Source organism: Nilaparvata lugens, chromosome 13, assembly GCF_014356525.2.
Source record: "Nilaparvata lugens isolate BPH chromosome 13, ASM1435652v1, whole genome shotgun sequence".
Classification (NCBI taxonomy): Eukaryota; Metazoa; Arthropoda; class Insecta; order Hemiptera; family Delphacidae; genus Nilaparvata; species Nilaparvata lugens.
The window spans coordinates 20,811,822-20,825,132 of NC_052516.1; the positions used below are offsets into that span (position 1 = coordinate 20,811,822).

At 33.9% G+C, this 13,311-nt stretch overlaps 1 protein-coding gene across 1 annotated transcript in view; it reads left to right on the top strand.

Moving 5' to 3' along the window:
• LOC111053469 overlaps positions 1–13,311 on the top strand; it is a 169,526-nt gene that overhangs the window by 89,199 nt on the left and 67,016 nt on the right. The window lies entirely within an intron of this gene.

The following is a 13,311-nucleotide window of genomic DNA, read 5'->3' on the forward strand; positions in this document are numbered from 1 at the left end:
GGATGAAAACCTTTTTCAGAAGTGGAAAGATTGATTATATAAATATCAAGTTATCAGTGAGTTTTAGCTGTCGCCATGAATGAACTCTAAAATATTTTCAAATAGTAATCATGATGAAGAATGTTGAATAAGGGATTATCACATTAATTAGGCGGTTTAATTTTGCTCCAATCTTGATAAAATTACTGGATTTTCGTAAAAAGCGAAACAGGTTTCCATTCAATAAATACCTGAAAGAGCTACTAATTTTCAAATTGCATAACTACTCTATCTAGTGCTCTTCTTTCCTGTACTTATTACATTTTCTTTTCAACTTATTCTATCTCTTTTCTCATAAATTATTTCTCTCTCCCTCATTGACCCTCCACCCCTCTTCATCTTTCTGTTCCTCCATTTCATCCTCCTCCTTCTCCTCCTCACCCTCCTTCATCTCACCGTCATCTTCCTCACCCACCTCTTCCGCCATACCAACTCCTTTTTCCTCTATTCCTTCTCCTTATACTTTTCTTCTACATTTCATTTTTCCTTCATCTCCTTCTCATTGCTATTCTTTTCCATTTCTTTCTCCTACTATTTAAAATCTTCTTCTTCCTCTTACTACTCCTCTCTCTCCTTCCCCTCCTTCTTCTTACTCCTCTCCTTCTTTTTCTTGTTCCTCCTTTTTTCCTATTTTTCCTCCTCCTCTCTTTCTTCTTGTTCCTTCTTTCCCTTCCACTCCTCCTCCTACCTCCACGTATCTCCTCCCTCCCCCATTTTCTTTATTCTCTTCTGCTTTCCGCCTATTCTTCCTCCTCCCCTTCTTCTTCTTGTTTCTCCTTTCCCTTCTACTTTTCCTCCTCCTCATCTAAGTATATACTTCCTCCTCCACTTTCTTCCTACTCTTCTGCATCCTCTTTCTCAACCTCCTTCCTTCTTCATCACTACCCCCTCCTCCTACCTTCTCCGTCACTTCTCCCTTCTCTTCCTCATCCGTGTTCTCCTCTTTTTTCTACAGATTTCTCTTTTCATATCTTGAAATCTCTGAATTTCTCAATCGATCTTCAGTCCCAATCAATACAGCAGAAGATCGAGGATTGAGATCAAGGTGAACTTGGAATCAGGAGGCTGCTGCAATCAACTAACACTTTACGATCCACCCAAATTCTTTGCGCAATATTTTCATTCCAGTTAGCAGGTTTTGAGGAAATTGCACTCTGATAAAATCCACTTTGAAATGTTAGCATTGGTTGAATGGGAAGCAGTGAACTTATCCATAAGACATGCTGGCAGTCTGAAGTGTAACTCCAAGAAAAGGGTCATTGCAATGTGATCATTGATGGGAATGACCCAACCGGCTATCCTTGGTACTCCCTTAAAAGGATCTGTCGCTCAATGCAGCAATAATTTGAAATATTTTCAAGATTTTTCGCTTTCTACATTTTTTTCCACTCTCACCTTATAGAGAATTTCTGATATTCATTTTTGTTTGTGAACCCTTAAAGAAAAAACCGTTCACATCTATGTTGATAACTTGTGGTATTTCAAGTAATTTTCAAACTTTCTAGATTCCCTTCACTTTCACGATTGAAGGCGGATGTATATTTGGTGAACTCTTGAATTACATAAATAATGTATTCAGATAGTGAGGAATATCCATAGTTGAACATTGAACGTTATCAATCACTGAGCACATAAATCATTGAACATTACTTACGTGTTGTTTATTGATGTAGTATTATTACTTTCCTTGCTCTATTACCATAGGTAAGGAAAGTATTGCTTTCCAAAAAAAATTAAGGTACCCTAATTTCAAGTTTTCTATACGTTTCAAGGCCCCCTGAGTCCAAAAACATGATTTTTTATATTGCCAAGCATTTTTATTGACCGAGCGAAGTGAGGTCTAAGATTCAAGTCGACGGTTTGGCATTTCTCTTAATGTTTAAATGTTTGAATGTTTATATGTTGTGCATTTACAGCGAAACGCGGTAATAGATTTTCATGAAATTTGACAGGTATGTTCCTTTTTTAATTGCGCGTCGACGTATATACAAGGTTTTTGGACATTTTGCATTTTGCAAGGAGAATATAAAGGAAAAAGGAGCCTCCTTCATACGCCAATATTAGAGTAAAAATCAGACTATAGAATTATTCATCATAAATCAGCTAACAAGTGATTATACAGATGTGTGGAGAAGCCAGTCTATTGCTGTATTTTCATAAGGTCTATAGTTTCAATCAGGTACTTGTGGATGAGAATGCTGCGTGAGGTCTACTGTTCACAGAACTACTAGTTTATTGATGTAGTATTATATATTGCCAAGCATTTTTATCATAGTCTGATGAATTTATTATATCGAATAAGTGAATTGAAGAAATGACGAAACCCAGCGGCTTGACGCTTTTGTATTGTGTAAACGTTCAAATATGATAAGTGACATGTTCTCTGTAGTCCTGTTGGATGGGTGACTACTCAAAGCCAGCTTCACTAACAGATGCTTATGACCTTTGAAATCAATTCATGGTGGTTTGGAACTCTTTGAAAACTGTGGGTCCTTTCTAAGGCTAGTAAATAGGGTCTATGTAGTAATATAGGTCCAATATAGTATTAGTGAATAGGCCTAACAAAGAAAGATATAAGGCCTATAAACTAGGTGATTTATAATTCATAGAGATGATTCGTATATATCATCATTTAGATGATAATTCGTGTATAATTCAGAAGGTGATTTGTTCATTCATATCTCATCAACCCCTCTCATTACCCTCGCACAATCTTTGTGCTCAAGTGGACATCATCCTCAACGAAAAAATATGAAACGAATAATGCCCTGATTATTTCAGATTTTGTTTTAATTGCTAAGAATCACATAGGCAGATTTATTTAATGGCATATTGCATATGTGTGAATACTACCATTATAATCAATAATATTCTACTGCTCAGCAAAACAGAAGTTCATTGAACAACAGGGGTTCAGACCTAAAATCTGCTTCTCTGAAAAACTTCTGTAACAACTGAGGGTGTGACAACATTAACTATCAACTATCAACTGAACTATCAACAATAAACTGACCTATCAACTATTAACTGAACTATCAACTATTAACTAAACTGCCAACTGAACTATCAACTATTAACTAAACTGCCAACTGAACTATCATCTGAAATTTCAACTCCATCAACTGTCAACTAAAAAAAGGTGACAGTATATCAACTATTGGTGTGATAGATCGTAGTCTTCTATAGGATAAAAGATTGTTGTCAATTATTGTCATCCATTGTTGGATTAGACGATCTCCTTATTCTTCTTTCGCCATTGCGAATGCCATTAAATTGACATCAATACAAAGAAATGTTTTGTTGTGTTTGACAATTTGACATTCCTAGTTTTTTCCGCTTACTTCCGAAGTGTGGTTATTTCCGGGATCAAAGATGACATAGTGCTGGAGATAAAAAAGATTGCCATTGATTCTTATGGGAGTACTCATTCATTCGCAGTCTGCCGAAGTGTGAACACTCGCATAACAATGTATGTGATTCTTTTCTTCTCTTCAGCTGACCAGCATAGAAAGGAATAATTCTCTCTGCATTGTCCCCATTCGTGACTAAAGCAAAGAGTTTACTGCCCTCTCCGTCACAACATCATTATGGCAATATTATGACACATATGTCAATTAAAATATTGATTTATCTCTTTCCTGTATAGGGCTACTTTTATAGAAATAGAAAGAAAAATAACAATCTTAGTACACTAATAATTAATACAAGTTAGTACTTAGTTGTACAAGACTTAGTACAATATTTCAAAAAGGGGTACTAAGATTTTTATTTTTCTTTCTAAAATATTGATCTCTGCTTTCCATCGTAACCATAACAGTATGTTATACTGAATGCCGTATATTTATGTCGTATATTTTACATAATTTACCGAATGTTTCTAGTAGATCGTGACTGCGGTATCATTATTTATAGATTACAAAAATGCGTAGTAAGGAGTAGGGAGTAAATAAGTTCTTCAAGTTTTCAGTTTGTCAAGTCACTTATTTTGACCAGTCCTTGGGAAACTGAAAGAAATGGGAAGTTGAGCCCTCAGTACGTCTAGTTTTCATGGCATCAAGTTTTCGTTGCAGGCTGATACACTGTAAGCTACACCGTTGCACACTAGGGATTAGAGTAGGTTAGGGAAAGTCTAGTTGAAGGAAAGGTTAGGAGTTCGGTTTCTACTTTCAATTGGCAATATGAAATTCGGGAATGGAATAATAGTAAGGGCTATAAGCCTGTTTTTCTGTTTCCAATTATTTTATGATTAAGTTGTTTTCTCATTGTTGATAAATATGCTGTTATTATTTGATAATTTTAGAATTAAATATATATATGATACTGTACTAGTAGTTCTGTGAACAGTAGAACTCACGCAGTATTCTCATCCACAAGTACCTGATTGAAACTATAGACCTTATGGAAATGCAGCAATAGACTGGCTTCCCCACACATCTGTGTAATCACTTGCCAGCTGATTTATGATGAATAATATTCTATAGTCTGATTTTTTTACCTTGCCCTATTACCATAGGTAAGGAAAGTATTGCTTTCCGAAAAAAATTAAGGAACCCCAATTACTGAATTTCTATACGTTTCAAGGTCCCCTGAATCCAAAAAAGTGGTTTTTGGGTATTGGTCTGTGTGTGTGTGTGTGTGTGTGTGTGTGTGTGTGGTGTGTGTGTGTGTGTGTGTGTGTGTGTGTGTGTGTGTTTTTCTCGAAAACGGCTCCAACGATTTTGATTAAAGTTATATCTGAAATAGTCATCGATGAGCTCTATCAACTGCCACAAGTCCCATATCTGTAAAAATTTCAGGAGCTCCGCCCAACTATGCAAAGTTTGATTTTAGATTCTCAATCATCAGGCTTCAGATACAATTTAAACAAAAAAATTTGAGTGGAGAAGATTGAGCATGAGAATCTCTACAATTAATGTCCAGTAACATTTTCACCTAAAATTGAAAATAAGCTCGAATTTCGAGAAAAAGTGATTATCCAATTGCAAACTGTTTGCAACTGTTGATTCTATTAAATCATTCACTATGAAGAGATAGCAGACCTCGTGTGTCTTCAGCGTTATTACCCTGTCACCAGCTGGCTCAAATCTTTGAATAGTAGACTTGAGATGCGCAGGAACACTAGCGTCAGGTGATCAATTTTCATAACGGCAAGGAAAGTTGTGTGAGTGTATATACGTCGACGCGCAATTAAAAAAGGAACATACCTGTCAAATTTCATGAAAATCTATTACCGCGTTTCGCCGTAAATGCGCAACATTTAAACATTAAGAGAAGTGCCAAACCGTCGACATGAATCTTGGACCTCACTTCGCTCGGTCAATTAAATAGATTTTTTGAAAACAACAGGAATTTGACGTAGTAATCACCCACTCATCTCTAGAGTTGGAAGTGATTTTATGCAAACACTGTGCAATAGGACGTGTTGTTAATGTTTCTGTTAGAAAATTCTTCATGAATTATGCTCGGTTACTTCTATTAGATTTAACGGCGGTTAAATGATGACATCGCATTGTCGTCCAACTCGTTTATTTCTTCTTGTGGCATTGTCTTGTAAGAAGACTTCTCTTGACCGCAGTTAAATTTAGTTGATGTTCTCGCTATCGGGATTGCTCTTACCTTTACAATAAAAACTCTTTGAGTATCGGATTCGAAATGAAAATATAAGAAGAGAATGTGATGTCCAACCAGTGTTGAGTTTGATAGAAACATATAGAAATAAGTGGTGATATCATGACCTTAGAATGCCTGAAGACCGTTTCCCATTGAATGCCCTACTCCACAAGCCAATAGGCAGAAGAAGTATTGGTAGACCGAGGAAGAGATGAACGCCGGAACAGGCTTGAAAAGCCTAATCCATGACGATGATGATGAATGTAGGTTTTGAAAACTTAGAATTGAAGAACTTCAATTTGGAAATTTTAGTTAGTAAAATAAACAGAGGTAAACTCAATAAATAAATAAAACTAAATAAACTCAATATCTCGAGTCAGTTTGAAAACTTTAGAAGTATTAATTTTCTATTTTCTCTTTTTCGAAGTATCACGATGCCTTCCTTCCTAGAAAACATCAATACGAAACTGTGGAAAACGAAAGTAAAAAACGCATTAAATAATAGTTTTGGTCAAAATATTTCTCGGCAGGTAACAAATTCCTCTCAACCGGCTTATTGCGTGATCAGTGATCGTAATTGGGCAGAAGATCGCTATTATAGGTAGAAATTAGATAGTAGAATCACTGCCATCAAATTGTTATTATGTCACTTGGTTTCACAGACCTCTCTTCCTCTCTCTTTCCCTCATAATTCTTTCTTACTCTCTCGCACCCAAACCTTTCTCTCTTGCTCCAACTACTCAGTCATCCTCCTCCAATGATAATGATAATAATAAAGATGTACGACCTTCCGTAGAAGTGAAAGAAATTACTGTACTACACAGCCATAAATTCAATTACAGCAAAATTTATTGCAAAATAGCGTCGTAGTTATAGCTTATAAAATAGTAATGGGTCGTTGTATAATACTTTATAGGTTATAGTTAGAGTATATACTATGTGTAGTTATTGTTATTGGTATAAATATATGTAAGAGTAATGCTGTAGTATAGAGTATTGTAGTAACTATCCGTAGGTGTAAGATAGTTACTACATAAGAATTGAAGAAAATAACAATAACATACACATTTATATTAATTATCCTTTTTCGTTAGGGCTACACTTGAATATGAATAAAAAGGGTAAAAAAGGGTACTTGGATTTTCATTTTTTATTTGAAATTTATTTATTTATGTACTCACTTATCTTCCATCATCATCCTTCCTAAGTACAAGTCTGTAGCTTCTATGACGAAAAAAAGTAAAAAAAAAATTTTCACGAACACAGAATATTATTGAAATAGCGATATACTGGCTTCGTTGATTACAGAAATATCGAGCAGCACAAATTTATAGTTCTGAGAGAGCGATACGATTGGTAGTTGAACTTCCTATCACGGTGAACGTCTGTCATTGGTCTAGAATCTAGAATAGACACTCCCACAATGGTTGGTTCATCCAAACGTCACAGCAATGGCGATTCATAATCCAAACATAGAAATGAAGAATAAAGGATATTACAAGTTACATAAAATGTAAGAAAAATATAGAAATGACTGAAAAACAGTGGAAAATAAAAGGATAGGAAAATATTGTAGAAAAAACTATGGAATAATGGAACAACAATAGTGATATAAAGTAAGTGAAAATCATAGGAAGGCGTTGTTGTTACTTCTTCTCCTTCACCACACGCAGTGCCTTCTATAGTAGATAGGCTGTGATTCAATTTTTAATTGAATGTTTTTTATTTTCTTCAATTAGAATTTTTTCATGTTTTAATAATAACTCTTCGTAATTGATATGAAATATTTTAGTAGTTCATTATATTTCTACATAGTATACAATTTGGCAACGATGCGAAGTTGGAAAAGAATAGAGCTTTCTGCTCTGTCTAATGACAAACAAGGATAGCAAACCAATGTTTATCAGATGCTGATTTTATATCCTGAATCTTACTGTACATAGATGATACAATAACAACCTAAAAGAAAAATAAGAACATCAATTCATTGGGTCACTTGAACCAAAGAGAAAATAAAGCATTAGTTTTGCTAATGTATAAGTTACATGATATTATATGCTATAAAGATGACTTATGCTATCTGTTCTCTATGCTTGAACACAGTGACGAATCTACAAGCAATAATTTTCACGAGCTGAAAATTTGAGCCCTGATTCATCTTTACGTTTAGTGTCTGGGCATGATTCATTTTGATTCACAATCCATCATGGTTTTCATGAATCATGATTTATGATTCATCATGCATTGACCTTTGTGTGACATGACGATCTCTGTGACCAAGGAGTTCCAGTGAAAATTTAACAAACCGTGAAATTTCCACGCTGGAAAAAACCGACGCATCTGTTAATGTCGTATCTTGCTTGGTTCTTATTTCATTCTTAGTTTTCATTTTCTTCTTCTTCTTCTTTTTGTTCTCCTTCATCTTCTTCCCCTTCTTCTTTTTCTTCCTCTTTTTTTATTGCTTGGTTCTTATTTCATTCTTAGTTTTCCTTTTCTTCTTCTTCTTCTGCTTCTTCTTCTTCTTCTTCTAATTTTTCATTTTCTTCTTCTTCTTCTTCTTCTTCTTTTTGTTCTCCTTCATCTTCTTCCCCTTCTTCTTTTTCTTCCTCTTTTTTTATTGCTTGGTTCTTATTTCATTCTTAGTTTTCCTTTTCTTCTTCTTCTTCTTCTTCTTCTTCTTCTTCTTCTTCTTCTTCTTCTTCTTCTAATTCTTCTTTTTCTTTTTGTTCTCCTTCATCTTCTTCCCCTTCTTCTTTTTCTTCCTCTTTTTTTTTCTTTTGTCGTCATTTGTGTCTGTATTATAGTGTCACTTTGTGATCTTCCAGTTGTCGTTGAGGATGAAGCCAACATTAGACTTGTATACGACTGATGGGAGAGATAATCATGGTTATGAATGATGAATGTACCAACAGTTTTTGATGGTTTTGATCCAGTGTGTAGTCATTTTGGTGTCATACCGTTCACCTTCCTTTGTTTCTTCTGTCACTTTCCTTTGATGTGTTTTTAGTATCTTCTTCTTCAGATTCTCGTTAGTGGATTTTCCCAACTTCTCCGTCTATCAATAATTGGTTCTCTTCAACTAATATATAATTTGTTTACAATTTCTTTACCACAAACTTTTCCATTTTTCTCTTCTTCTTGTGTTTCTCGTTAGTGGATTTTCCCAACTTCTCCGTCTATCAATAATTGGTTCTCTTCAACTACTTATAATTTCTTTACCACATATACTTTTTCATTTTTTGTAATCAATCTCAATTTGGATTGTTCTGCCATTATTCGTTGTGTCCTTTTCCTGAACTCTTTAATTCTTCTCCTTCTTCATATCATATATACTCTCCTTCATATCCCATCTTACTCCTGACATCCTCTTCTTCCTAACCCCCTTTCTTATTCTCCCACTTTATTCACTATCATGTGTCTCTTCTGGATGCACATTTCACTCATCATTCTGTGCTCAATTTTATTCATTTATTTATACATTAATAGATACAATATATCATCCTCAACTATGAATGATTGGGTAAGGAACAACAGGCTTAAAGTCCAAAACTGTTACTTTCCCAAATTTAGATAGAAATTGTCCAAAAATAGGTTAGCTTATCACTTCATAAGTTTTGTCCAATATTTTTGCTTCATTTCTTAAATTATCTCTTCCTTTTTTTCTCCCTTCTTATATCTATTCCCTCCTTGTATCTTCTCCTTTACTAACTCCTATTTTTCTTCGTCTTCCATCACAATTTTTGTTTCTAGAAATCTATTTTTGATTCTATTCCTCTCTTACTTTCTTCCTTGATTATCATCATCTACCTTCGCACCTCATTCTTATCTTTTCTCCTACTGTCTCCTCCACCATCACTAATTCTCCAATCCTCCTGATTCCAATTTCCGTAGTTCCCGATTCCCTAATTCTCCTTTATGTCTCCAATATCCCATTCTTAATCCATCCTACTCTTACTGCCTTCCCGAATTATCAATATTCCCAATATCATCCATCTTTTTTCTCTCTCGTCATCTCCTCATTCTCTTTTCATTCCTTCATTTTAATTATTCCACCTCTTATCAGTTCCTTGTTTCCCTTATAATATTCTCCTCTTCCTCATCCTTCTCCTCCTCGTCATATCCATATTCCCTTATTATCATTATTTACGCTCATCCCTTATCTCTTATTAGTTTCCCTTATTCTCCACCCCATCCTTTTTCCTTCCACTCCTCCTCCTCCTCCTTCTCCTCCTCCTCTTCCTCCTCATCCTCCTCTTCCTCTTCTTCCTCCTCCTCCTCCTCATAGTCCTTTATAATAAGTATTTCTGCTCACCCCCTATATTTTTCTTGTTCTCATTACCCTTTTACTCCTCCCCCTCCTAGTTTCCCTTCTACTTCTCCTCTTTTTATCCTGTCATTATCATTATTTTACCTCTTATGTGTTCTTTGTTTCCCCTATCCTTTCCCTTCTCCTCCCTCTCCTCTCTACTCCTAATATAATAATCATCAACATCATCCTTCTTCTAATCCATCTTGCCAGATCTTGATGCGGTTCATCCATCAGCTGTCCTGCTCTGGCATTAGCATGTGACCGACCGTGACACATTCTATCTCTGTCTGTCACTGTTTCCAGGCCAAAACCATTTGTCTCTATGAAATTTGGGTCACACCGATTGCAATTGCAGTTCATGTCTGGATTTCGGTGTCCAACTGCGACAACACTTTCTAAAAACGGCAATCTGTCTCCTAAATATCTGCTACCGGCAATTTGACAGTGACAGATTTGGATTTCATAGAGTAGGTAATAATGCTGAGATTTAAATTGAAACCTTAATTTCGACGTAACAACATAGAAAAATTCAGTTGTTTGGACTAAGAGAACTACATGAACTACAATGAGCTACATGTTCATGAACATGAAATACATAAGTTTATAAATTGCATGAACTATTTAGTTTCATAAACTATTTAGTTTCAAGAACTATTCACAAACTTAATACTTCGAGGTTGAGTGGTAGAGAGGACTTGAAAGTCCTAACTCCGCCTAATAGAGAATTTTTCCATTTCATTTAATACCAATCTTGATAAGTTGATAGACATTTGGGTTGTACGTTACCAGAGACAAATGATTACTACATAATGTAAAACGCTATCTTTATATTAATAACTTAATTTATTCAAAGTGCGGTGATATTAAGTGCAAAATTTGACTATAATTTGGTATTTTAATCATTCTAAATTCAAAATTTCTAGCTAATATATATTCTTGGACAGAACTTTGAACTTTAAATTTCCTCAGTAAGAACATAACCTATTTTTTCGGACATTTCATTATTTATCAAAATTTGGGAACAGAATGGTTTTGGGCTATGCCTGTTGTTCTATCCCGATCATATTCATATAATATGAACATATTCATGATTTGTAATTATATCAACGAATAAATAAATAAATAAATAAATACATAAATAAATAAATAAATAAATAAATAAATACTCTTTGACGTTACTCATTTTTAATATACAACAAAGAACATCAATTTCTGCTGTTTTCAGTCTGTTGTAGGCTAATTATATTTGTAAACGTAGAACTGTGTTATATTATACATGTTATCGAATAGTAGGATCAGATAAATGTTTGGAAATATCAGAAACTTTATTCAATTTAAAATCTATATCATTAAATAGATTGGTTTATCATCTATATCTATTCTATACATATAACCTTATAGGAGACAACAGAAGTAGTCTAGGATTTCTGTACTTCTGTCATTAGTTCAAAAAAAGCTAGATACTCGTATGAATTTGATTTTTTGAGATCCCTGAAAGTATTTTTAATCCACATTGTCAATTAGAAAATCAAATATTTCAAGTATGAAATAAGCAAAATACATCATCACGATAGTATTCCAGCATACAAGATTCAATGAAAAGGAAAACATGACTAGGTTATTACGTAAAGGAACAATCATTGTTAAGATGATATTCGACACCATAATAATTGACTTTGGATGATGGAATTGACTTTGGTAGCAATTACTACCTAATTTATTCCCCCTTTCCATTTCATAGTTCATACTTTAATTTAAATTGTACCATTATAAACTAATATCTGTAGTTGTCAATCCACAATCTAGTCAAGTGGTTGAGAATGTAAAAGAAAGGTATAATGCTCTAAGGAAAGCCTCTATGACATAACCAAACTCATCATTATTGAAAAAAATATTAAAGGGCTCATCCTCATTTATCATTATTCGAAGCTCAATTTCGTTTCAAAGCTTAATCCAATTCAATGTCGAGTGATGTTGACTCTGGAGATCGTAAATCTTGAATAGAGTTTCGTAATGGAAACTACTTTCGAAATGCATACGATATTCTCTATTACAAACCACATACATGCATAATAGTACCTAAGTTCATTTTTTTATTAAAGTTGTGTCAGGTTGTTAGTTGAACCTCAATTTAATTTTCGATTACATCTGTAGATTGAAATGACCATCTCTGATGTTTTATGCAATTGGTTCGGCTTGGAGAAATGTTTCATTAGTTTCTTTGAATTAATTCCAATAACACGCTCACAAATTTTGATGGTCATGGAGACGATCTTCAATTTAAAATTGAATTATTCTATACTAGTTATCTTCCTTATATAATATTCGATTTTCACTTTCATTTTCTAATTTCCGATTATCTCAGTTCAATAACGAATAACATCTTCATATAGGAAGTATGAGTTATGTAATTGCGATTCAATATTATTACTGGAGGAATTCCAATAGCGATTGGAATCATTTCCATTTCATTGATTTGATGGACTTTCTTTAGACAGTGAATGCATTATGAAATATCATAATTAAGGTATTCTATCAAAATTTTATTGTCGTTTCGTATTGCATGGTATATTGTCTTAATGGAATAAAAGTATACACATTTTTATAATAGGAATAACATGCCTCGAAATGAACAGAAATCATTCATCATCAAATATAGAAATATTTCATGAATGTGTATGATTTTAATGTAATGTAACTCATCTTAATTAAAAAGCATTCTTAATGCAAATCAACATCTTATTAGAACTCTGATAGCTACTGTAAATGCATATTTATTATTATTTTTTCAATAATAGTAGAAGCCATTTAAAGAAAAAGTGATCAATTTAGTACCTGCTATCAGATGTTTGTTATTCAACTGAATAATCTCTATTATTAACTGACGGTTATTATAAATATTGTAATTCAATACATGAGTTTGAAGATCGCTTCCCGGTGGTTCGGAACCCACCCAAAGTTGTTCACTCATCACCATCCGTCTCACAACCCACGCACAAGCCTAGAGCTCATGTGGGCTTCACTCTCATGACCCTGTAAAATGTAGCTGTAATTATTCCATTCTTCTGAAAGTATTGTTCTTTAAAATTAACTTAGTAGACTATCAATAATACACTGAATTATTGATTAAATTATTCAACTTCCAAATGAATGAAGAAATTATTTGATACAAAGACTAAAGCCAGTTACACATAGGATCGATTTTTGTTCGTATGATATTTTGCCGTACTTATAAATTCTATCAGATTGAACAGAACTTGACAAACATTAACAGTTTAGTCTAATAGAATTTAAGAGGACGGCAAAAAATCGTACGAACAAAAATCGATGTGTGTGTAGCCTAAATGAAATAG